The sequence below is a fragment of the Lepus europaeus genome, chromosome 3 (assembly GCF_033115175.1).
Source record: "Lepus europaeus isolate LE1 chromosome 3, mLepTim1.pri, whole genome shotgun sequence".
Taxonomy (NCBI): Eukaryota; Metazoa; Chordata; class Mammalia; order Lagomorpha; family Leporidae; genus Lepus; species Lepus europaeus.
This window is the reverse complement of record NC_084829.1, coordinates 51,836,701-51,864,360: the sequence shown is the minus strand read 5'-3', so window position 1 is coordinate 51,864,360 and position 27,660 is coordinate 51,836,701. Positions and strand designations below refer to the sequence as shown.

Here is a 27,660-nt window from a genome sequence, read left to right as displayed (position 1 = left end):
CAATAGGCTAATTCTCCGCCTGCGGCGCCTGAACCCCAGGTTCTAGTCCCGGTTGGAGTGCCAGCTTCTGTCCCGGTTGCTCCTCTTCTAGTCCAGCTCTCTGCTGTGGCCCAGGAGTGCAGTGGCGAATGGCCCAAGTGCTTGGGCTCTGCACCCGCATGGGAGACCAGGAGAGGCACCTGGCTCCTGGCTTTGGATCAGTGCAGTGCGCCGGCCGCGGCGGCCATTGGAGGATGAACCAATGGAAAAGGAAGACCTTTCTCTCTGTCTCTCTCTCTCACTGTCCACTCTGCCTGTCCAAAAAAAAAAAAAAAAAAAAAAAAAAAAGAAAAGAAAAGAAAAGAATCAATGGAGGAACTGGTGAGTTAAATTTTGTGTCTCTCTCATGTAAATGTACCCTGCACTTGTAAGCCTTTGTGAGTAAGCAAATATCAAGAAAATCCCCAGTGCTGCTGCTTACAGTCACAATGAAGCAATTAAAGCAAAGCTGACACTTCTAACATGTTTTGAGAGTTCTGAAAGCTAAAAAAATCTTTTTTTTTTTTACTCCAGTCACGTGGAGTAAATGAAAGGGAGACCTCCTCTTCCTGTGCTTTTTTCATTTCTATTTTCTCCCTCCTCTTCTTTTCCCTTTTATTTTCTTCTATCATCCCCCTCTGAATCCTCCTGATCCTCTTCCTGCACCTCGCCTTTCCTGTATTCCTAGACTTGACTGTCATCAACAACTGTTTAATCCACTGCCCAAGGCTCTTCCCACAGAGGAGTCACTAGACTCTCATGTGAACCACAGAGCTGGCACAGTGAACACTGGCGAAATCAAACTGCTTCCTTTTTGATGTGATGCTGCCACATCTCATTCACTAGAAAGAAATACTATGTGGAAAAGAGCTTGGCCATTTGGGTGAGAGGCATTCGCTTCCTGCTGTATCTGTCAGAGTCCCAGCCCCACGTGTGCCCCATCAATCCTTGCCCTTCACTGTTCCTCACCACCTGAGGTCTCAAACAGATTCCCCCTCGGGCAGGGTGGTATATCATGTTTAAAATCGTTACGTAATTTCGCTGGCCTTTTCCCAGGGCCAAAGGTGGGTCTGGTGACACTGGGACATTAGGGAAAAACTAATTTTCTTTTGCTGTCAAGTATGCAAAGTAGGGAGTAACTTGATTCACTGCCTTGTACCCAGAAGGTCCTTAATGAACCAACATTCACTGAGCTTCCCAGAGCAGTGTAGTGAGGACAGTCACCAATACTGGTGTGCAACAGACTCTAGTAGGGGTGTTTTTAAAATACAGACTTCTGGACCTCATCCTCAGAGTCTGATTCAGTGGGATGTGCGTGGGCTAGAGTGGTGCCTAGGAATGTGCATTTCAGTGGGATCCTCAGGGACTTTGATTCAGATAACCTGCTGACTACACTTGAAGATATACTGATTTTAGTGGTTAAGAGTTTTGGAATCAGAAATTAGTTGTATTAAAACATTGATCAGCTATGAGCTGGAACAAATTAATCTCTGTTAAAAGTAGGAAAACCTACCTTGTAGGATTAGTGTTCCTGAAGGTGACAGAGTATAGAACCCACAATAACATGCAAGCAATGTAAGTTATCATTATTTTGATTGCATTATTTTTTCTTTTCCCCTAAGCCCTGAGTCCCTAGTACTATTGACTCCAAATTTACTTTTCGGGGTAAGGGAATGTGGGAAGGGTACAGCAAAGGCTTCTATTTTAAAGTTTGACATGGGGCTAGCTTTGCTTAGAGGTTTTTCTCCTTAATACTAATCTGAGACTAACAAGGACTTTAGCTTTTGGGACCAGGAGGTGCCAGTCTTCCCAAGCATCCTCTGCTTTGTTCCCAACACCCACAGAACACCTTGAGATTTTTAATCTCTGGTGGAGCAATTGCTTCCCAGCTGTGGATAGCCTCCATTCTCAGGCATGGTCACAATGAAGGCTTCCTAGAAACTGTTTGCAGGGGTCCTGTGTAGCCAGACTCAGACTCCTACCCAGCAAGTCAGGCCCTTTGCAGGCATTTATCTCCAATATCCAGCAGTATGCAACTGACGGATCCTGATTAAGCTCCAGCTTGGATCATATAGAATTGCACAAATAGGTCTGCGTGTCAGTAATAAGCTCCCCCGCATCTACCTCGCCCCATCTTGTTCTTCATTATTACCCTCTGTAACTCTTATGCTCCAGCTGATTTTTTATCATAGATTAAAATCACAAAGCAAATAGGCTTGCTGTTCAGCTGTCACAGGGAAAGATGGAGTTGGAAGCAGATTTCACATATTTCTTTTAGTGTGGAAAAGCTCACATGCTTCTACACTATATAGCTACACTTGTGTACTGCAGTGCTCACATGTGTGCACACGCACACACACTTCTTTCAGTCTATCTGGGAGTGGATCAAGACAGGGGTGTTCCAAATCTCTGGTGGAGGTTGTCTAGAGAGTTCTGTCAGCTGCTCACTTGGTTATGTTAATATGACTAAAGGGTTGTGGATTCCTCTAGAGTGGTAGTCTGGGGTTTGGGTGACTGTAGTCAATAAGGAAATTTCTCTCTTGCCTTTTGTCTTGCCCACCTTGTCTGCCAGTCCAGGTTAACCCCCCAAACAGAGTGCCAATCACCTGTCACTTTTCAAGGGGGTCGCTGTCAGCCTGGGCCACTTGAATTTTTGACAATGTAATTATGGCTCTTGCTTCCACAGTGGGAGTCTGAGCAGAATGGTGGGGTTTTTATTGATTGTTCAGCAGGGAAATTTATCAATGTCTCTCATTTCATTTCCAGTTCCTCCCAGAGAAATTTGGCTGACAGTTTCTCAAGAGAAAAGGAATCTTATGGCATTGACTGGGCTTGTGTCTTTGTCCTTTTCAAAAGATTGTAAGATACAGGAATTAAGTATAGATGGAAATTTCTGAGAAGAACTAGTTTATAGGGCATGTTTGAGGAAAACACCAGTGCAATTGTTATGAATGTGAAAGTGGTAGGAATAAAGAAAAAAGGGATAGGCATCAGCAAGTTTGGATATGGTTTGTTTTCCTTCTAAAATACCTAGTGCCTGTATGTAAACCCCATGCTTCTTATAAGTATTTTAGGCTTTCTTCCTATAGTTGCTCAAGAGCATCAGGCTGAAACAATGTATGCGGGGCAGGCTCTTATTCCTCTTCAGTGGCTTCCATATTAGGCTCCATAAAATCCAGATATGTCCTGGATCAGGGGCTCCACAAGCAATGAAATATTTGCGAATCATGCAATAGAAGTTTAAATTTCTCAAGTGCCTGATTCCTAGATTTTATCTTTATTGCATATTTCTGTTCAAAGTAATTAGAAGAAAGAGTTCCACTGTTAAAATTGTGATTTAAAAAACCCCTACGAGGTCATTGTTTTAAACCATACTGAATGGGTTCTTTTGAGGGATCCAGGGCCTTTGCTTGATTAAGCTCCAGGGTGTTTTGTATAAATCCTGTTCTTTGATGTAGGATGAAGCTTCCTGGAACCCATTTTCACCTCATGACAGTTCCTGTCAATGCAGCAATCTGTTTTTAGAACTCTTCTCTTTGTCATGTGTACCAGTCACTTCTGGTCCTTTCCTTCCTCCACTTCTAGCATCTCCTCTTGCCAAGGCTCCTTCCAGACTACAACGCCTCCATTTTTTGTTCTCTCACTCCCTTAGGTTGTAATACAAATCATCGCTGTGATGTATTTTGTATGTAACTGTGTTACTCTGAAATTCTTTGGTTTTAAGGGACAGAAGCATAGTGTAAAAACGCTAGGTAAAACAAAGGATTTATAATCTCTAATAATCACATTGCAGCATAGGCAGGAATGCAACTGACCTTGGCTCTAGCTGTCACCAGGTATACTCATGGCATCAGGACACTCTGTCTCCCACCTGTGGGTCTCTTGTAAGGTATTGGGTTTCATTTTCTCCTATTTCTTGTTGACTGCTCTGTTTGGCTTTGGGCATGTCTTGATTCAAGTGAACTTTGATTTTCTACCACCAAATAGGGATCTCTGTGTTCTTTTAAAAAAATATCCAATGCTGGTTGATTTACCCTGCATGTTTACATCATGCACTGTGATCCCCACCCCCCCTCAGGTCACCGTCTCACTCTTTTACCAACTGTTGTGACCAAGAAGGCAAGGCCATGTGAGAAGATGCAAGTTTTTGTTGCCCAGAGGTGGCCATGAGGTGTGGGATTCTGCATGTGTGTGTATGTGGGGGGAGGCATGTGTGTGTATAAGTGTATGCTTTGGGAAACTATTCACCTAAAGAAAAAGTTATATCTAGCCCCAGAAAGGAGTATATCTAGCAGAAAAGAAAAAAAACACCACAGGTCTTCTGTAGAGTAGTTTAACTAAAATCTTAACCTTTTGACTCAGTCTCTGAATCTCTAGGTGACTGAAGCTCATTGGCAGAAATATTCACATATAATACAGTATGTACTGTTGTGCAGACTCTGTGTGACATTTAGGCTTCCTTTAGGCTGAATGAAGCATATTGTGAGACCAGGTAAACAAAAATGCCCATTTTATTCCCAGCACAGAGCTTAGAACATAGAAATGTTCCATCAAATGACAGAAGAGGTAAATACATATATCTATTGCTGAAAACATTTGCTGCAGTTAGATCCAAAATATAACATTTCAGAGTTGCCAGGAATTTGAAAAGCTCTGTCCTAGGAACTTCATGGAATCTAATTTTCTAGGATATATGCATATTAGGATTTTTCTTTTTTCTTTCCAGAATTTCATCATTACACTATTGAAGAGGTAGAGGTTCTCTGCCTTCCTCTAGCATTTATTACCACAAAATGGTATCTGGAATTTCATGGGTAAACTTGAGCTGGTATGATGTAGAAATCTGCCATAGGGCTACACAAATGGAAAAGGTGCATGGTGTTTAGGAGATGCAAACCTTCTAGACAGAAGTCTGACTCACAAAAGCCCCAATTTTTCTTTAGTCATTATTTCCATCTATATTTTGATGGATAATTTTTTCCTGTCCTTTAATACCTTGGGCACCATAGCATTCCAGTTGCTACCAGATATTAAAAAGGCCAGTCATAATTAGTCCAGTTTAAAATGTCAGTCTCATCTTTGTTTACCATTCCTTTCCTTCCCATCAAGGTTGCAGCTTGAGTGTTTTGGAGCAGCAGGAGATGTTCTATTCCTTCACTCTTTCCTTTCAGTTTATAGGCAACAGAGATAAGATAAGAAGTTTAACAAACTTTTAACTGTGCAATGGTATCCTCTGTTGGGTATTGCTGTCTCTCTGGATGGTACTGGCTGGCTTTTGATTCTTTCTCTTACGATGCCTGCATGAGAATGTTGGGGCCCTGTAGGAAGATTTCCACTCTACAATTTTCCACTGTTGAAGCCTCACCTGGGTTTGCAAAGGGATTAGCTTCCACCCTGGAGGTGACCTTGAGTGGGATACCAGAAAGTTAGTTCAACCAAACCACTTTCTCTAGAGTTCACTTGATCCTGAGGAAATGGCCACACCAAAGATGTCCTAGTAATCACTCCTTGTGCTCTTCCATCTATACCCCTTCCCATTCTTGCCCCTGCTTGGGTAGACAGAAGCAACTTAGTAAATATGTTGCATATGCAGACATTCAACCTGGGAAAATTCAGCCAGTCTCCCGTTCTTACAGGAACTCTATGATCAGTACTTATGAAGCCCTCTTTTTTCACTTTAGTGAAAAGCTAAGAGAAGCTAGATAGAGAAGCACCCACAACTCCCTCTAAAGGAAGGAGAGGTGAAGACCATGTCCACCTAGCCCAGGCTGTTAACTCATCCTCATCCCCAAGGATCTCTTTTAGTTACTCACATAACTGAAAGGGTGCAGAGTTTGCTCCAGGGATGGCTGAGGTGGCAGAGTTAGAAGGGAGACATGGAGGAAGGAGGATGGGGAAAATGTAAGGCCTATTTGCTGATTTCTGTAATCTTAAATTTAAACAAAGTTCAACACAACTCTGGGGATCTGAGCAGCTGGTAGGCATGGCAGATCATAGTTACACTGCTAGGTAGACACTGGTCAGGATGGTTCCAGTGTACCTGAAGCCCTCAGGGTGCCAGGATGGCCAGTGAACAGATAACTAGTTTTCCCTTCAGAACAGAGGAAGATTAGTCCGAAATATAACCAACATCATGAACAAAAGCAAAGACAGGAGTCTTCTTTGTTCTAATAATGCTTCAAAAAAGTACAAAATGCAACTGTTTTGTGCACAGTGGCAGAAGGATATCTGCTGGAATCTCATTGATCTGAACACGAGTGACCTTGGAACTATTTTTAAGAAAGGGTTCCTTTAATTAATAGTATAAAACCACATTTTAAGGAACTCGTTTAAGCACATTTAAGTAAACATGCTGTTTTTAAGGTCTTTTAATTTTAGGTGTTTATATGTAAATGTATGCTGCTAATTAGAAATGAGTTCTAGCTATTCAATAATCCAAATACAGCAGGAACCCCACTTAGAAACACATTGTAAGGTGCTTCAAGTTTCTATATATACTTGAAAGTGTTGGCATTTATCAGGTCTTTTTTGGTGGCAAGTGACAAGAAACCCAATTCAAACAAAAAATAGGGGCGTTTATTGCCTCCTATAACTGAAAAAACTTGAGGCACAGCTGAGTCCAGGTGCTACAATGAAATCATTAAGACTTTGTTGCTTTGAAACTCTTGGTTATATTTCCCCTTGAGTTGGCTTCATCTCTAGCCAAACTTCCTTCACAGGGGAAGAGCTGCGGCCCTGTGGCATGGGGTGAAAGAGAATTTTTTCTGTTTCCCAGTGGCTATTTGACCTCTGACCTATTTTTAACATTCCCACCATTACATTGTATATCCCTCCTTCTGTTATTTCTGCCATAGCATTTAATCTATTGTGTGTGTGGTTTATTTATCATATTTATTATACTTATTCCACTGTCTCAGTACAATCTATATCTATCTATCTATCTACCTACCTACCTACCTACCTATCTATCTACTATCTATCTCCTATATATATCCTGAGGGCAGAGATTTTTCAGTGTTTTTTTTTTTTTTTCATCTATGTGAAATCTACATTTCCTACATCACTGCCTTGACTCATAGTTGGCTTTCAAGAAATATTTATTTCAGGACTGGCATTGAGAGACAGCAGTTGGGATGTCCACCTCCCACCTCAGAGTGCTGGTTTGAGTCCTGGATACTCCACTTCTGATTCATCTCTCTGCTAATGAACATAGGAAACAGCAGATTATGTGTCAAATGTCTGAATCCTTGACATCTTCTTGGGAAACCAAGATGGAGTATATGGCTCCTGGCTTTGGCCTGACCCAGCCCTGGCTGTTACTACTGTTTAGAGAATGAACAACTGCATGAAAGATCCATCACTCTCTTTCTTTGTCTCCCTATTTCTGGCTCCCACAGCCTCTCTCTCTTCCTCTCTATCCCTCCTAACCTCCTTCCCTTCCTCCCACTCTGTTACCCTGCCTGCCAATATAATAAGTAAGTAAATCTTTAAAAAATTATTTTCTGAATGAAAACTTGATCAATAATCTCAGGTTTGACTTTGACTTAATTTGAGCCGTAAGCTCTTTGAGTCTCTGAAGTAGCAGTGATTAGGGAAGTAGTACTTCCATTGTCCAGGTGGACCATGTGACCTTTGCTGGAGCCAAGGATGTGGACAGTCTTCCAGAGCTACTTTCTAGGTCTGAGAGTAAGGGTAATTTCTTGCAATAAAAGGTGTGTTATCTAACCAGAATAAATGGGAAGGGGCAGATTAACGAATAGTCTACTTTTTAAATATTTAACAATCTAATATTTTTATTAATTTATAATTGCAAATTAATAAGATTTTACCAGATAGCCTGCATTAAATATATTTCAAATTTGCTTAGGGTGGCTAGGAAAAAACTCAGTAAACTACTCAATTAAGTAAAACCTTAACACAATTAGTAGAAAATATAGGATTAAAATTATATAGGAGAGGAAATTCAGGGGGCAGAGAGAGGATGGCTAATAGCTACAAAAGTGTAGTGGGACAGGAGGAATAATGTCTAATGTTGTATAGCACAGTAGGATAAGTATAGTTGACAAAAATTAATTGTGAATTTCAAGATAACTAATGGGAGAGTTTTGAATATTCTAAATACATTAAAAATGAAATGATTTCTTTGCCAATTACCCTGATCTGATCATATATTGTACATATGTATTGAAATATCACCACTAGGCCGGCGCCGCGGCTCACTAGGCTAATCCTCCGCCTCGCGGCGCCGGCACACCGGGTTCTAGTCCCGGTCGGGGCACCGATCCTGTCCCGGTTGCCCCTCTTCCAGGCCAGCTCTCTGCTGTGGCCAGGGAGTGCAGTGGAGGATGGCCCAAGTGCTTGGGTCCTGCACCCCATGGGAGACCAGGAGAAGCACCTGGCTCCTGCCATCGGATCAGCGCGGTGCACCGGCCGCAGCGCGCTACCGCGGCGGCCATTGGAGGGTGAACCAACGGCAAAAGGAAGACCTTTCTCTCTGTCTCTCTCTACTGTCCACTCTGCCTGTCAAAAAAAAAAAAAAAAAGAAAGAAATATCACCACTATACCTGATATATGTGTATAATCATTATGTCAATTAAAAATAAAATGTCTTAATTGTCTAAATATGAATGTATATATAAATATGAATATATATATATGTAAGTAGAAAATAACCTAATGATACCTTCTACATTTGGTTATGTCCTGAAAGTGTCATTGATAGGGTGAGGTTGATTTTAAGATGGTTTTTCTGTCAGAGGATCCAGGACCATATGACTGGACATTCTTTTTTTTTTTTTTTAATATGCCACACTTTCTGTGGGTCAGGAGTACAGGCGTGGCTCCCCTGGCTCCTACAAACCTATAGTCAGAGTGCCAAACAGTCTGTGCACCCACCTGGAGGCAGGGCTGGGAAGCACCTGCTCCTCAGCTCACTTGGTTTGGGGCAGAATGCATCTCCTTGCTCCTGCGGGGGTTGCTTCTTCAAAGCTGGCAACAGATTTGCTGGGCTGTTGCACGAGACTGCTGGCGAGATGGAGTTCTTGGAAGGTGCTGCAATTGCGGGAGCGACATGCCATCCCTTCATTACGTTCACAGTACAGGTCTTTCTCTCTGAGTTGCAAGCAGTCTGCAGCGAAGACCAGGTTCTGTTATGACAGTCCCCCAAGGGAAGGCAGAAGGAAGCTCTTGCCATCAGAGAAGAGCAATTTTACCTTGAGCTCCTAAGAACTGGTGCAAGCACTCCTTCAGCTCCCATGAGCCTTTAGTCAGTCCCAGGTGCTCCTGCATGTGCTCAAGTTAGAGAGACGAACCCATTCCTCCTGCTTGCTCCCTGAAAGCCCCACCTAGCACACCTATCACCCCTCAAGGGGTTCCCCCAACAGGTGCATGCTTTCCATGCTTGTTTTAGGAGCAGAGACCAGCATGCCCCATGCCCTCTTCACTCATTGGACATTCTTTTTTGTAAATAGAACATATCCATCAAAGAACACAACCATGTAAATAGGAGAGTGATAACCATCAAAGGCACTGATATGAGCATTGAATATTTGAATTTTGACTCTAGTCAAGAAGAGAATCATTATAGAGCAAAGATGTATCATATGATCAATCCTTCTTTTTATTTTTATTTGACAGGTAGAGTTAGACAGTGAGAGAGAGAGACATAGAGAAAGGTCTTCCTTCCGTTGGTTCAGCCCCAAAATGGCCGTTATGGCTGGTGCTGGGCCGATCCGAAACCAGGAGCCAAGTGCTTTCTCCTGGTCTCCCATGCAAGTGCAGGGGCCCAAGCACTTGGGCCATCCTCCACTGCCTTCCTGGGCCATAACAGAGAGCTGGACTGGAAGAGGAGCAACCGGGACTAGAACCCAGCACCCAAATGGGATGCTGGCGCCACAGGCGGAGGATTAAGTGCCTTTACACTTAAGGGCACAACACAAAACTGGAACTTCACTGCTCAAGTCGAGGACAGCCATCCAGTCCAATAGGAGAAGAGAGCAAACTGACCTAGATAAGACCAGTGTCTCAATCCATGTAGTTAGGAAGAAATTGCCTGTATTCATATACTTTTTATTCTATTGAGATTTTCAACTGATTGGGTGAGGTCTGCCTACTTTAGGGAGGATGATTTGCTTTATTCAGATGTAAATGCTAATCTCAGCCAGAAGACTTCCACAGAGAAACTCAGAATGTCTGGGCACCCTTGCAGCCCTGCCAAATTGATGTATAAAATTAAGCATCACAGTCACTAAAGAGGACACCCATTTTCTACATGGACTCTGTTTTGTATCTCAGACAAATAATCTGGGAAGATATCGAGCCTCTTGCTTTGATAGAAATCTTCACCAGGAGAAATAACTAGATCCAAAATTCATCTCTTTCTGTTGAGATTTCTAAAGTTTCCTTTTTTCCCCCTTTCTTAACTGTGAGAATCTTTGCTGATATTTTGCATCTTTTCTAGGTGACCTTGACTTTGCTCTTTCATGGAACACTCCCATCTTTCTCTGGATTAAGTTTTAGGATCTTGGATTCTGGAAGTAGTCTGCAGGGGTCCAAATTCCTGTGTCCACCACTATCTGGTGGGCTTTGAAAAAATCAACTCTTCCGTGTTTCAATTTCCACATCTACAAAATGGAAATGATACTTAAACGTTCCTCATGGTGGTGTTGTGGGGTTTAAGTCAAATAAAATATAGAAAGTACTTAGTACAATTCAAGCATCAAGTGACTACTCAGCAAATGTTAGTTATTGTCACTGTCATTACGTGCCTACAGTTATGATTTGGTGAAGTTCCCTCATTTTTGTTCTAAGGATTATAGGTCACTGTTTTCCAGTAATCTGTCAGCCAAAAACCTGGTTGTAATTCTTTATACCTCTTTCTCTATTGTTTCCTTTTTTGTGTTCATCAAGAAATATTGTCTACTTTCATTCCTGGATAACTCATGAGCCCATATCCTTTCTTCCTCCTTCACTGCTGTCACCTTAGTTTATGATAACTTCAACTTGTGCCTAGAATACAGTGAACGCTGTCTCATTTGTCTTCTAGTTGCTACTTTTGTCTCTATAAGTTATTTTTTCTTCCCTTGGAGCCAAAATTATCCTATATCATGCTATTGCTCAAAACTCTTCAGTGGCTTCCCATTGTTCATATAAATATGTCCAAAATTTCTTCCCTTCCTGCACATTCTGCCTTGTTTTCCATGCTAATTCCTATCTTTGCACCCCAGTAATATCCTTCTTTCAGTGTAATAAATGGTTAATGTAGTCTTGATTTTGCATTTTTTACATTTTGAGTACCAAAAGAAACTCTACTTTGTTAAATAAATGGAGAGCTGCATAGGCAGAAGCTCATAATTTTGCCTTCAAAGAGAATTCTTCTATTTGCATCATCAAAGCAATACTATTAATAGTACTGCTTTCAGCTTGTCATGGAGAAAGAGTATCATTGAATTGAGTATTATATTCAGTATTTGTTAAAATTGGATTTTACCTAGATCCTGGCACTTTAGAATTTTCAAAGCTTTTTCCCATTCTTTCCTCTCATCTAATTCCCACAACAACCCTGTGAAGTAGGAAAGACTGGGATTATTACTTTCATTTTGGAGATGATGAAACCTGTGCCTTGAAGAAAGGGGAACTAAATTCATTTCATCCTCTTCATTGGCTTAAGGTGTGCACGAGGGTGCTTCTGTTTTATGTATACATAGCTGTTATTTACCTGTGGCAGAAAGACTCCGTTTTATTTTAATTTTTATTTACTTGTAATTTATTTGGGGGAGAGAAAGAGAGAGGGAAAAAGAAATGAGTGAATGAATGGATGAATGAGAATGCATCTCCCATGCTCTCTGATTTGTCCCTGAAATGCCAACAACAGAGGATGGGAGCTCAGTTTGGGTCTCCCATAAGGGTAGCAGGGATTCAGATACTTGAACCATCAGTTGTCGTCTCCCAGGCTGTGCATTAGCAGAAAGTTAGAACCAGAAGTGGAGCTGGGACTTAAACCCAGGCACTCTGGTATGGGGTATAGGTGGCCCCAAAAATGTCTTAACTGTTCCTCCAAACGCCATCTTGCTTGGGCTTTCGAAGCAGTCTTCTCAATTTTAATTTTTCAGATTACTTTAGGATCCCAAGCGGGCTTTTATTGCTCATGGCTCCCTTTGTATCTCTTGATAGAGGCATAAAGAACCTTGTTCTTTCTATTTTCCCTCCAGTATTTTTATAGAGTTTCATGAGCTCTGTGATGACATATCTGCAAATATTTGCTTTTATGGTTTCTGCCTTTAATTCCATGTTTAGAAACTGTTTTTTTTTTACACAGACTATCTAAATATTTACTTGTTTCTTAGTATGTGTATTCTTTCTCTTTTTCTCCTCTTCACATTTGTGTCTTTAACTAGGATCAGTAAACTCTGGCCCCTGGACCAAATATGGCCCACTGCTTGTTTTTGTAAACACAATTCTATTGAAGCACAGCCGTGCCCAGTTGTCTAGGCATTATTTTTGGCTGCTTTGCACTGCAGTGACAGAATGGAGCAGTTATGACAGAGTCCACATGGCCTGCAAACCCCAAACCCTTTATTGTCTAGTTCATTACAGAAAAAAGAGTGCTGACTTCTACTTTAATCAATCTAGAATTTATTTTGAAATAGTTTAGGAGTCAGTTATCCAATTTTTAAAAAAATGGCTATTTTTTCAACACTGTTTATTCAACCACGCAATTGTGGTAGGTTGAAAAATTGCCTTCAAATGTGTTTACTTCCTGATACTTGGCACCCGTGAGTGTTGCCTTATTTGGCAAAAGGGACTTTGCATATGTTATTAAATTAAAGATCTAGAAACAGGAAATTATCTTGGATCATCCAGGTGAGTCTGGTGGAGTTACAGTGGTCTTTGTCAAAGCAATGCAGAAGCAGTCTGAGAAAACGGCCATGCAAGCCAAGCAGAGGCAGGATTGATGGGCTCTGAAGGTGAACGAAGGGGCCGCCGTCCAAGGCAGCCACTAGAAGCTGAAGAAGGCAAGGGAGTGGATACTTCTCCCAGAGTTTCTGGAAGAAATCACCCCTGCCAACACTTTAATTTATATCAGCAAAATAAATTTGAGGCTTCTGATCTTCGGAACTGCAAGATAACGCATTTTTATTGTTTTAAAATGTAACTGTTATGGTCTTTTGTTACAACAGAAATTGGAAATGAATAAAGCAACATTTCTCTAGAAATGTCAGATGTTACCTTTTTCATACACTAAATTGTTATTTGGTTAAGATACAGATTAAGGTATAGGCATTTGGTGTAGCAGTTAATATGCTGCTTGGATTACCCACATCTCATATCAGAATGCCTGGGTTCAAGTTCTGGCTCTGTTCCTGAGTCCATCTTCTTGCTAATATTATCCCTGGGAGGCAGCAAGAACTTGAATCCCTGCCACTCATGTGGCAGACGTAGATTGAGTTCCTGGCTCCTGGTTTCTGTCTGGCCCAGTGCCAGTTATTAATGGGCATTTAAATAGTAAAGAATTAAGTTTGATAATGTTCATAATTACATTTTTATATGAGAATAAAATATTTGTGATATATTAAATAAGGAAAAATTAAGAATCCACGTATAACATATATGTCTTTTAGATAAGGTACTGTGATGTCATCATGTTGTCAAATAATATATGACTATAATACTACTAAAGGATGTTCCCAGCATATTAAGTAAAGGAAAATTACAAAATGGTACATATAGAAATAGAGTTTTCTTGGGGCCAGCGCCATAATGCAATAGGTTAATCCAGTACCGGCATCCCATATGGGCACTGGTTCTAGTCCTGGCTGCTCTTCCAATCCAGCTCTCTGCTGTGGCCTGGGAAAGCAGTAGAAGATGGCCCAAGTGTTTGGGCCCCTGCACTCGCATGGGAGCATGGGAGACCATGAAGAAGCACCTGGCTTCTGGCTTCAGATCAGCGTAGCTCCGGCCATTGTGGACATTTGGGGAGTGAACCAATGGAAGGAAGACCTTTCTCTCTGTCTCTCCCTCTCACTGTCTGTAACTCTACCACTCAAATAAATAAATAAAAAAAAACCTTTAAAAAAGAATTATAGTTTTCTTATGTAAATATGAACAACATATGAACAAAAGAATGGGACAATTTGAAACATATTGACCTGTTACATTTAGATTGTTGGAAGTTTTATGTACTTTTTTGGCTTCTTTATATTTTTCCTTTAAACATTGCATATAGGTTCCTTTTCTAAAAATAAATTGTTATTAAAATTTAGCCATTTTTATCTTTACTGTCACCTTGACCCCAAAGCATAACCCTTAGCAATGATTATCGAAGCAATTATCTCTTTGAGAATGTACCTGGAGTTCTCTGTACTTTCCGGATAACGAACAGCAGCCTGAGCACTGACCATGTGGATTTTCTACCTCCATCTGCAGGATAGTCTTGCTGAAGAACCTGAAATCCTCACAGGAGCTTGGAACAGATCCCAGATGTTCTCACTTATCTTACCATGTGCTATTTCCTGGATTTTTGAGTTTTATTCTTTGATTACTTTCAGTCACTTACTTTGAATCAAAGGAACAATAGTAAAACTCCAATTGGGTAGAAACAAAGCTTCGCTTTTCTTAGCTACTTCTAGAAAATGCTGTCAATCAAAATGTGGCTTATTGCGCCATCCAAATACCTTTGGTTAACCTTGGACTCAGCACATGTGCCCAGAGAATAGTGGACTCTGTCTCCACACTGGAGCAAATGTGCTAACTCTTTTTCCTTGCAGTGTAGAACTATTTGCTTATCAAGTGTGAATGCAGCCAGCAGCTCTGCATGCAGAGGATTGCTCTGGCAAACCTTTCCCCTGCTGCAGGCTCAGGGTCCTTATGCAATCAGGACTCCTAGTGATGAACCCAAAGAGATGCAGGAAGTTCACATAGGGATTCGTGCACGATCCCCTGCCAGGTTTTGTCTTCACCCAAGGAATGAACCACAGCAGCTGGTTCTTAGGGACAGAGGGAAATGAAAGATTCCTGTTTTCCATTTCTGCCCATTTTGTCTTCTGGTTCATGTCAGTCTCTTCTACAAGAGCCAGCTCAGGGATCAATCACCTCTTCTGGGAAGCATCGCTAGAAGCAATGTTCTGTGTCTGTGTACCAAGAGACCCTGGGGTCCTTTCCTCTTAAAACTTAGCCTTGGGGTAGGTGTTGTGGGCACAGTTACAATGCTAGCATACCATATCGGAGCACAAGTTCAAGTCCCAGCTGCTCTGCTTCAGATTCGACTCTTTTTTAGTGAAACTGGGAAGGCTGAGGAAGATGGCCCAAATACTTAGGTGCCTCCACATGGGAGACCTGGATGGAAGTCTTTGCACCCACCTGGCTTGACTTGGCCCAGCCCCTACCAGTGTAAAACTTTGGGTAGTGAACAAGCAGATGGAATATACCTTTCCCTCCTTCCCTCCTCTCTCCCCACATTTCAAATAAATAACTATATAAATCTTTACCAAAAAAGGGGAGGAGTAGCCAGAGTCGTGGTGTAGCATGTTAAGCCCACAGATGTGATTCTGGCATTCCATCCCATATGAGTGCATTTCTTTTTTTTTTTTTAACTTTTATTTAATGAATATAAATTTCCAATGTACAGCTTATGGATTACAATGGCTTCCCCCTCCCATAACTTCCCTCCCACCCGCAACCCTCCCCTCTCCCCTTCCATTCACATCAAGATTCATTTTCAATTCCCTTTATATACAGAAGATCAATTTAGTATATATTAAGTAAAGATTTCAACAGTTTGCACCCACATAGAAACACAAAGTGAAACATACTATTTTAGTTACAGCATTAAATCACAATGTACAGCACATTAAGGACAGAGATCCCACATGAGGAGCAAGTGCACAGTGACTCCTGTTGTTGACCCAACAAATTGACACTCTAGTTTATGGCACCAGTAATCACCCTAGGCTCTCATCATGAGTTGCCAAGGCTATGGAAGCCTTCCAAGTTTGCCGACTCTGATCATATTTAGACAAGGTCATAAAAAGACAGGGTGAGGATAGTAACCAATGATCCTAAGAGTGGCATTAACCAGGTCAGAACAATTATACAGCATTAAGTGGGGAAGAGGACCATCAGTACAAACAGGTTGGGAGTAGAGCCATTGGAGGTAGAGTAGAGGTTATGATTACAAAGGAATGAGGCCCAAATGTGCTAGACGGGGTCTAGAACACAGGACAGAGTCATTATTAGAGGAGCTAAGAAAGGTGCTGTCTAAGCTACAATTAAGTTTTCTGATTGAGAGGCAAATAGAACCTGACAGAAGGGGCTTGATAATAATCTGTTGGGCTTTAGGCCTTGTAAGTTAAGAGGCCCAGACCTATCTATCTTTTCACATGGGGTACATCCTAAGGGAGGTGTGAACCTTCTGGGGGAAGGCACTCTGTTGACTTTCATTACTTGGCTGGCCTGGGAGGAGAGCTAGCCAGGTAAAGACAGGTGGCATCTCTAACAAGAAATTGACAGTTCTGCCAGCAATGTTGCTGACCCTACTTGGCCGTCCCCTCAGCTGCAGTGGTCACTTTGGAAGCTGGGCTGAGTGAAGGGCTTTTCAGCTTAGAGCCAATAAGATCTGTGGCTCTGACCTGGGCATCCTTCGACTCCAGGGCAGGTCCATTTCCAGTGATCCAACTCTTGGCAGAGCTGCCAGGGCTCTTCACAAGCTGACTTCTGCTGAAGCCCAGGCTTACCACATTGAAAGCCACTGCAGTGGACTGGCCTGTTGGGTCTCCTTGAGGGCAGATCACTGTACAGATCAGCCATTAGTAGGCCTGCCACCCATTGCTTCTGATGCCTAGCTTTCTTTTCCTCCTGGTTTTTGTTAAAGCAGACCAGAGGATGCAAGTCAAGGGAGTGCCCAAGTCCCATCTCTAATCTTTGGTGGCCTGAACTACAAGTCTATAGTCACAGGCATGTTCTGTAGTAGTTTTTCTAAGGTAGACAATGCCCATGAGGAAAATTATATTCTCACTTAAAAACTTTCTTTCCCTTTGGTCTGAAAGGGAGGTTTTTCTACTTACTGTTTACTTCGCTGATGGTGAAGTAAATCTAGCTATGAGATTATTATTTAAGTTCTTGTTTTGGCTATGCTATTACAGAAAAATGTTAGCCATCTCTTTTATAAGATCTAAAGATTAAATTGTGCGTCCTACAGATTCCTTCATAATAGAATTAGTTTTCTACCTTGAAGAGAATAGAGAAATGGAAGTACAAGTTGGGCTTAGAATAGAGAAATGAGGGAGCAAGTCCTAGATCGTTTGCTGACAATAGCAATATCACATGAATACTTAGCAAACCATTAGATAACAACTTAAGAAAACATTTACCAGAAGGTCCAATGCCTTCTATAAATTTTAAGAATCATGTATTTGGAAACACCTCTTAAATATCTAACATGGTGTAGTTTGTTTAACCAGTAAACTTAAGCACAACGATATAAAATGTTTTTAGTTTCTTTCTACCAACAAGTATAAAATATATGATACAGAGATTCAGGTCACACGAATTAAAATGTATCTTTGATTAATTTTATCAGCTTAAATTTATGGGCAATCTTATCTATAAGCCAATTAAAATAAAACTCTTAATAAAATTTTCCCATGTGGACATACAATATGTACACATATATAACATAACATAACATAATAGACCAATATAGTAATTTTAATAATAGCTTTTAAAATCTTTAACTCTTTTTGTAGATTGCCAATTGATTTGAATTGCTTTTTGTTTTTAGTAACCTCAGTTAACCATACTTTCTCTCAGTTGGTACTGTTGATACATTATTGGCTTCATTTGTTTACAGAGCTATCCCAAAGTACTGAATACAATAGAAGTGGCTGGAAATAGCCCCTAAGAACTTATAGGAGGACAGCTAAACACAGAACCAACAACACTTTAGTTTTATGAGCAGCAAATCATATATGACTGTGGATGACAAAAGACTTTAAGTTGCCATGTTTAAAATTATAAACTCATCAACCAACCAGAGGCACTTGCTTACTTCACAGTATTTTTTAAGGATTTTGTTGGATTTTATAAGTATTTAACCCTTTAGGCCTCTGGGGCTTTCTCATTAAGATCACTATCATGTCTAGTAACACAAGATCATTAGACTTTTTAATTCTCAAACATTTGTATTAATAGCATTTTCAAATATAGAAACTTAAAATTTAGTACCACATCACAGCTTGACAGTACTTCTAATATAATCCAAATAGCATGATTAGCTGGTGTCTCTATAAGATGAGAGACATAGGTCCTTCGATTTTTTCAGCTGGGCCCAAACTGGAAAAATCAAAGTCCAAGATTTCCTGGAAATTTTAGAGTCCAGATTGTTCGAAGCTTTGATTTTTTGAATGCCTGTCAAGAATGCCAAGAAGGCTCAAAATCCAAAATATCTGGTTGAAATAAGATTCCTTAAAATCATGACATAATATAGACCAAATTTGATCATTGTTACAAGGTGATTATTTGAATCTTTGAAAATAAGCACATATTTAAATAACCCATAGCTCTTAATAAAAATTCAGCTGTTTTTGAACAATTAGAATTTAACAGACATCAAGAGAACATAATAGATTACTTTAACACATTGCTTTAACAGAGCATCAGAGTTTAATTCTATGTCAAAGAGAAATTGAGCTTCCTGTGATTTTTTGCTGTGAGATTTCCTTCCTTTACTTCTTTCATATTGGTGACCATGTTTCTGTGTTTCTGTGTGTAACACATCTTTAAGCATCTTTTGCAGGGCAGGATGAGTGGCAACAAATTCTTTCAGTTTCTGTTTGATATAAAAAGTCTTAATTTCACCTTCATTCACAAATGAGAGCTTTGCAGGATATAATATTCTGGGCTGGCAGTTTTTCTCTCTTAGTACCTGGGCTATGTCTCGCCATTCCCTTCTAGCTTGTAGGGTTTCTGATGAGAAGTCAGCTGTGAGTCTAATTTGAGATCCTTTGAGAGTAATCTGACGTTTCTCTCTTGCACATTTTAGGATCTTTTCTTTATGTTTCACTGTGGTGAGTTAGATTACAACATGTCGTGGTGAGGATCTCTTTTGGTCACGTTTACTAAGGGTTCTATGAGCTTCCTGTACCAGGATGTCTCTGTCCTTCTGCAGACCCAGGAAGTTCTCTGCAAGTATCTCACTAAAAAGGCCTTCTAATCCTTTCTCTCTCTCCATGCCTTCAGGAACTCCTAGAACCCAAATGTTGGGTTTTTAATAGTATCCTGTAGATTCACAACAATATTTTTTAGATTTCTAATTTCCTCTTCTTTTCTTTGGTTTGACTGTATACTTTCCTGTGCTCTGTCTTCTAAGTCCGATATTCTCTCTTCTGCTTCACCCATTCTGCTTTTAAGGCTCTCTAATGTGTTTGTCATTTGATCTATTGAATTCTTCATTTCATTATGATTTCTTGTCACTATCACAGTTTCTTGTTCTACTAGTTGTTTCATTTCATTTTGATTCCTCCTTAATATTTCATTTTCACGAGAGAGATTTTCTATCTTGTCCATTAAGGATTTCTGTAGTTCAAGAATTTGTTTTTGAGAACTTCTTAATGTTCTTATCAATTTTTTGAGATCCGCTTCTTGCATTTCTATCTCATCATCTTCATAATCTTGAATTGGGGTGTCTTTTTCATTTGGAGGCATCATAGTGTCTTCCTTGTTCTTGTTACCTCAGTTTTTGCATTTGTTGTTTGGCGTATTGGAGATATTCTTTGGTTTCTTCACTGTGGTGTTTTTTCTTGTTATACTATGACTCTTGATTAAGTGGACTGTCTGCTTTTGATGGAGTCTTAGAGGCTTGAGATGGGTGTGGCCTGAGAGCTCTGTTTGTTTCCTCAGGGTTGAGGGTGTGGCAAAGGTGACACTCCCAGGTTAGGTGTGGTAAATCTCTCTCTCTCTTTTTTTTTTTTTTTTTGATTCAAAAGGGAAGTAATTCTGCACAACTGAATGGAATTGGAGATAGTTAGCAGGCGAATGATAAACCCACAGGAGCCAGAGATCGGAAGCTCTTTCCAAGGACTACACAGGGAATCTGTGCTGCCCGCAGTGTGGGCTCAAATTCTCCTGTAGTCTCCCACTGGGTTGCCAAGGTTACCGAATTGTAGCGTCTCTGGAGAGTACTCACGTGAATTCTGTGAGTTCTCTCCCCCACAGTGTCTTTTTTCACAGTCTTAGTTCATTAGCACCACACATTCATTAGATCCTAATCTCCTGTTATTTCACATACATACCCCCCCCCCCCCGCCCTCCGAGTCAGGTTTTTCTGCTATTCTCAGGGCCGGTGCAAACCTGAGGTTGCCCTGCTCTGATGTATGTCCAAAATGGCACCTGCTCTTTGTCTTGCTCTCCTTTGAGAGGTGAGCAGAGAGAGAGAAACTCGTGTCCGTATCGGTCACTTTTCTCTCTCTCTCTCTCTCTCTTCTAGTTAGCCTGGTGAACTTTTCCCCATGGAGTTTCAAGCCTCGTTCCCTCTAGTCTCCTCTTTCCGCTTGCCCGCTGGTGTCTCGGGCTATTGAGGTTCGGCTCACCTCGCGTTCCAGCGCTGGTGTGTTGAGTCTGCCACTGGTGTCCTGAACTTGGGCTCCCACGCTCTCCACGCAGGTCCACTGTGAAGCACTAGTTCCGGAAGAGTTTCCGCTGCTGTTTCTTCCCCTACTCTTCCTTGAACCTGCAGTATCTCCACTTTAATTAAACTGTCTCTTCCTGGATTATCAGTGTGCTCCCTTCCTATTCTGCCATCTTGCTGCTCTCCTCTCATTAAATATTTGATGGATGAAAGAAAGGAGACAGGAAAGAAGGCAAGAATGTAGGAAGTAAGACGGGACTGGAGGAAGAAGAAAGGAAGGAAGGAATGAAGGAAGGAAGCTGAGTGTATTTCTGATCTAACTCTCTGCTACTGTACCTGGGGAAGCGGCAGACGACGCTCAAGTACTTGAGCCATGGCCATCCAGGTAAGAGACCTGCATGGGGTTCCAGGCTCCTGGATTTGGCCTGGCCTAGCCTCGGCTGTTGTGGCCATTTGTAGAGTGAGCCAGCAGATAGAAGATCTTGCTCTGTCTTTGTCACTGTAACCCCACCTTTCAAATAAATCATAAGAAGCAGAAAGAACTTACCATGATACACTTACGATTTTTGTCTGCCTGTTTCTTTTTTCGCATTTAAAAATTATTACTATAAAGAGGACAGATTTCATGTATTTTGTAGATATGATTCTAAGAATATGACACTACTTTCCTTCCTTCATCTCTCCCTCTTCCTTCCTTTTTTCCTTCCCTTTTAATTTTTTGTGGTATTCTAATTTCAATTTACCTTATAATCACGGGCTTACTGCTCCTCTAAATAAAGAGTTCTACAAGTAAAAAGTAGAAAGACCACTTTTCTGCAGGAATATAGACAAGGGTTATAAACAATAATCAAATCACAAAATATAAATTTCGCTCATATATATTAAATATTTTTTCCTTTTCTTTGCATTCTGCTTGTTCTTGTACTGGCCAAGGGCACTGAAGGAAATGAATTCTTTTCTCGTTATGTTTATCTTGGTATTTGCTTGACAAATGTTCATCTATGCATAAGAAAAGATAGCATTCATTGTTTTGCTGTGCATAAGATCAAGCTACATCTAGAAATAAGCAGGAAAAAATTTCCATATATTTGAGAATAATATTTCTAACTCTTTTGTGATTCCTTTATAGTTATGATGTGAACATATTTTAAAACATGTGTATGTGTATGTCTATGTCTATGTGTATGTCTATGTCTGTGTGTATAGTGGCACCGTGGCATGGTGAGCTAAATCACTGGCTACAAAGCCAGCATCTCCTAAGGCACTTTTTTGAGTTCCTGCTGCTTCGCGTTCAAACCAGCTCTCTGATGATGCATCTGGGAGGCTAGTGGAAGTGCTTGGGCCCCTGCCCTTATGTGGGAGATCCAGATGGAGTTGCAGGCTCCTGACTTTGGCCTGGTCCAGCCTGGCTCTAACAGCCTTTTGAAGAGTGAACCAGTGGATAGAGGATGTGTCTCTTTGTCTCTCCCTTTTTCTCTCTGTAGCTCTGCATTTAAAATAGATAAATCTTTTAAAAAACTATATATATTTCCTAGTTGACAAATAGTAATTGCACATATTTATGGGTTACAGAGTGACATTTCAATGCATGTATTCAATGTGTAATGATCAGATCAAGGTAATTGGCATATCTATCACCTCAGATATCATTTCTAGTGTTGGAGACGTTCAAATTTCACTTTAATGAAGTGATTCATCCTCTCTCTCTCTCTCCGCCCTTTCTCTCTGCCACCTTAAATGCTTTGGGAAGCTGTTGGCCGTTATTCACTTGGAACAAAGATTTAAGTGCTACAAAATAAAGAACCAGGGGACAACTAGTGATTTGAAGTGTGTTAACCCACAAAGATTATTTTCTTTCTCTCCATGCCCATTTGGTGAGAATGGTTCTCTGGGACTGTGTAATTATGGATGAATGGCACTGAAATGCTCAAGTAATAATTAGTAGGAAATACAATTATGAGTAGAAGTCATTAGTGGGAGTAAATGAATAGTTTGTTGGTTAACAGGTCAACATTGAAAGCCCAATGTGGTTACACATTGTATTAAATTACAAGTTAATAGCCTGGCCCCTTTTCATTTGAGCATATTTATAAATTGTTGAGCTTTTAAACTGTGTTTTATATGTTTTTTTGTTTGTGGCACAGAAAGGAAGGAGCCACCCATTCTGAGTTTCAAGAGTTCTATAAAGAAAAATGACTCATATTTGAAATGTGTACAATGCTTTCTTCATCAGAGAAGTCAATCTACCTTGTGTGGCATTTAAATTATAATTATGAAGTAATGAATATAATTTTTGAGGATCAAAGCTAATTTTATACAGTTAACTTACAGTTATTTCCAGGGGCTGGGACTTCCATGACTTGCCTCATTCTCTGTCCCTAGTTTCAGAAAATCCAATTTCAAGAACTTGTTGCTGATATCTCATTTCTATATGATCCCCTCCTTGAAGTATTTGAAATCCCTATTTGTGCGGTCTATTAAAATAAATCCCAAAAGTAAACAAAAATCTCAAACAATTCTCACTTCAGAATAAAATTATTTAGCATCAATTGGAGTTTCTCTAACTCCTCAACAGATGTGTATGTTTTATGTTTTTTTTTTTTTTTTTTTTTTTTTTTAGATTAGATATTATATAGTCCCAGGGTGCTGGTTTCCATTATTCCCAGGTTGTGAGCCCCAAAGGTGTGGGAGCCTCCACACTCGTCAAGGTTTTCCTGATCACCTGGACTTCAGGATTTGGGGGTACTTTTTTCTCCCTCTCATTCATGATTATGCTTATCAACATATTTGTGGGGCTATGTTATATGCCAAAACCGTGAGGAGTGTTGGTGCTTGATGGTGACGAAGGAAAGGTATGGGCTTCCCTGTCATGTTTAGTAGAGGAGAAAATGGGATTACAGAGTGGCTAAATGGCAGTTGGGTTAAGTAGTAGGAAGGAGAGGGACATAGTACCACAGTTTGTCTTCTCCAGACCCCTGTTGGAGTTTAAGCCCCATTGTGAGCTGTTTAGAGGGTAAAAATTTAATCTGACTATTGTGTCTACAATTGGGGTGTTTGCGAAGTATTTAGGGTTAGATAAAGTCTTCAGGTTGGAGCCCTTATGACTAAAAACTAGTAACTTTAAGAAGAGAGAGAGAACAGAGGAAATACATTTGCATGCATGCTTCATGTTTTTCACCATGTGGTGCCCTGAGCTGCCTCAGGTTTGGGGTAGCAAGAAGGATGTCACCAGATGTGGGCCCTTAGCCTTGGACCAGAATTGCCAGCCAAATGCAACTCTTTTCCTTGTAACTACCCAAGTCTGTGGTATTGTGTTACTAGAAATAGAAAATGAACTAAGCCGCAATGTGATATGGCAGATTGTAATACAGGGTTTGACTAGTCAGTACGGGTTGGCAGCATTTCCTGAAATCAGGTTGAATATGGTTGAGCGTCATCCTAAAGAATGTGGCAGAGTGAGTTCATGAGGGAATCCCAGACAGAGGAGCATGAGGTGCAAAGCTTCCTGGAGAGTTCCTTTAGGGTCTTCCTTCAGATTTAGTCATGGATCCATGTGGTAGTAAAGCTATGCAGAGGCAGAACCCACGTCAACTCTGTAATCCTCTTTCCCCATTTGTTCCTCTTTGCAAGCTGCTTCTCCCATGCAAAGCAACTCAGTGGTCCACCAACCACCCAGATTTGCTTGGGCCTGCCTCTACCCCAGATGTACATAGAGATTTTGCTCAAGTTAGGATTTTACATCTTGGTAAGGTCTGCAGGAGGAGATCGAAGTGCTTTCTGAAATTCATGGAAGAGTTGGGGTTTCTGCTATGCTTTGGAAGCAGAGTTGAGAGGAATAAGGAGCTCACGTAAGTAGAAGGGACAGAATTGGTAGAGGGTAGAGGTGGCAATGATCCCATCAAATGAGAAAAATTAAGGAATCTGGAATTCCTGGAGTAGAGAGTTTATTATGAAGTCAGAAACCATGCTTTGGGATATGAAATTGGGGCTTTGTTACTGTGTATTATAAGGAGATATTGTAGGCTAATGAACAAAGAAAGAATGTAATTAAAAAACTTACCAAAAACTTTTTCAAATAATGTAATGAGTAGTTAGAAGAATAAAAACTGCAGAGTGGCCTAACACAGGGAATTTTTATAATTATTTTGCTATCTTTAGTTTGGGATAATGGTAGCTCATCCAAATGTGATTATCTCCTATGTATCTAGAAACATAAGAATTGGCCGGCACCGTGGCTCAATGGCCTAATCCTCTGACTGCAGCGCTGTCACCCCAGGTTCTAGTCCCGGTCGGGGCGCCGGATTCTGTCCCGGTTGCTCCTCTTCCAGTACAGCTCTATGCTGTGGCCCGGGAGTGCAGTGGTGGATGGCCCAAGTCCTTGGGCCCTGCACCTGCATGGAAGACCAGGGGAAGCACCTGGCTCCTGGCTTCAGATCAGTGTGCTGCGCCGGCTGCAGTGGCCATTGGGGGAGTGAACCAACAGCAAAGGAAGACCTTTCTCTCTCTCTCTCTCTCTCTCTCTCTCTCTCTCTCTCTCTCACTGTCAACTATGCCTGTCAAAAAATAATAATAATAAAATAAAAAAAAAAGAAACATAAGAATGGTACTCAGGAAACATCAGGTTTGATGTTTTATGCAAATACGTATGAATGTTATTTTTTCAGTAAAATATTTCTGGGATTTCACTGCTTTCTAGCAGCTCTGTGAACATTTGAAAAGGCATAAGTTTGTGTTGATGGTTAAAAACGCACTTCCAGGATCCTATGTGATTTTTTTTCATTCATTCTGACTCGGCCGTATTTATAAGAATGATTAGTTAAGAAATATCTTTGTTTTCTCTACTTTTTTTTTTTTGGACAGGCAGAGTTGACAGTGAGAGAGAGAGAGAGACAGAGAGAAAGGTCTTCCTTTTTCCGTTGGTTCAGCCCCCAATGGCCACTATGGCTGGTGCTGTGCCAATCCGAAGCCAGGAGCCAGGTGCTTCCTTCTGGTCTCCCATGCAGGTGCAGGGCCCAAGCACTTGGGCCATCCTCCACTGCACTCCCGGGCCACAGCAGAAAGCTGGACTGGAAGAGGAGCAACCTGGACAGGATCTGGCACCCCAACCGGGACTAGAACCTAGGGTGCCCGCGCTGCAGGCGGAGGATTAGCCTAGTGAGCCGCGGCGCCGGCCAGTTGTCTCTACTTTTGATTCTGCCAAGTGCAGCTTTTGTATTCTTAGGCACATAAAGAGTTGATTGTTGCATATTCACTATTGTGAACAACTGATCACAGAGTTGATAGCATTTTTGTTTTTGGTAAACATTTTTCTCTGTGGAAGAGATTTTTCAAGAACAAATCAGAGTAATTCATATATATATATATATATATATGCATATATATAATAAAGAAATTTTATTTCATTTTACTGTTCCCAAAGGTTAAGATATATGAACAAGGAATAAAATTAAAATTATTTTCTTTTGAGATGATTTATGTCTTAATTTTCACCTGCCCTATAATTAGAAATTTTGAACTCTGTAAATTTTTTTAAGATAAAATTATTGCCCGAGTAAACTTCAGAAATTACATCATTAACCCAGTGACCTTTCTAAACCTAAAACAACATTATTGGTACAAAGTGCCTGCACACACACAGACAAATAAATAAAGAAGAAAGTTTAAAATAATTTGAAAATGATTTATCGTTGGCTGCCTCTGTAGTTAAAGATTCAAGTATTATTACTTTACTTTAGTGCAACAAGGGAGGACAGTAACTTGCTGTGGGCTAAAGGTAAATTATGATCTATTGCAAAGGAGGAAGGAAGTGTACTGAAGAAAGAGAAGGAGTTGGGAGTAAGCCATGTATTTTCTGAAGGATTGCATTGAAGGATGCCTTGAAAAAAATCTTTGCCTTGACCCTTGCTGGAAAAGGCCAGAGTACACTGAGAGATAACTTTCTTGAATCTGAGACAGTTAAGGACTAATGTGCTGTGATGGAGATAGTCAGATGGATATGCCAGAGTGTAACACAAACTAAGATATCTAGAGTCACAGATTCCCCTTTCTTTGACATTACTTAACAATTCTATCCTGGATGCACCCAGATTTAAAGTTTGAAGTAATCACATGCACAGAGACTTAGGATAACTGTTGTGAGGTAATTTTGTTTTTCCACTCGACTTACATAGTTTGGGAAATGGGTAGAAGTCTTCATATTGAAAATTAGTTATAGGTTCTTACATCAATGAGTGTAAGAACTATATATCCTTATTTGAAATAAAAAAAGTAAAATTTCATTCTTAAAATAGAGTGTGATTCAGGGAAGGCAGAGAAAAGACTAACATATTTGGAAGGTTTATTGTGTGGCAATATCCAAGGTAGATGTTTCATAGGTTCCTCAGTTAATTCTCCTAAAATCCTCTGGTGGAAGACCCTGTTCCTTCTGTTTTAACTGAGGAAACTGAAGTCCACCCATAAGTGTGTTACCCAAAGGGCATGGCAGAATGAGGCAAAACTGTGGTTCAAGTGTAAGTTTAGTCTTATTACAATTTCTGTGTTTTTCAACACCTTGCAGTGCTCTCAGACTGCTTATATTAGTACCTTTTATAATATTCGGGTCACCCCCCAAAATTTTAAAAAATTGATGCTTATTGATCCTGAAACTTTCTTTTCCAGGTTTTTCTTTCATAGGATTCTTCAACTGAATAACATCATATTGTTAATAACTATTCAATTTTCTAATCAAGAGGAAGTCACCTGGATTTACAGTTAAAATGCCAGTTAGGGTGCCCAAACCTCATATTGCAGTGCCTTGGTTTAGTACCAGTTCTGGCTCCTGATTCCAGCTTGCTACTAATACTGGTCCTTGAATTCAGTGGTGATGGCTCAAGTAGTTGTGTTCCTGCCACCCATGTACATTGAATGTTTTTGGCCATAGCTGGGCCCATTGAATGCATGTGGGGCAGCGAGCAATCAGATGGGAGTGCTTGCACTTACACACACACACACACACACACACTCCATCTCTCTCTCAAATAAAT

At 40.6% G+C, this 27,660-nt stretch overlaps 1 protein-coding gene across 1 annotated transcript in view; it reads left to right on the top strand.

Annotated features, from left to right (window-relative positions):
• Positions 1-27,660, top strand: part of PKHD1 (PKHD1 ciliary IPT domain containing fibrocystin/polyductin) — a 531,849-nt gene that overhangs the window by 184,671 nt on the left and 319,518 nt on the right. The window lies entirely within an intron of this gene.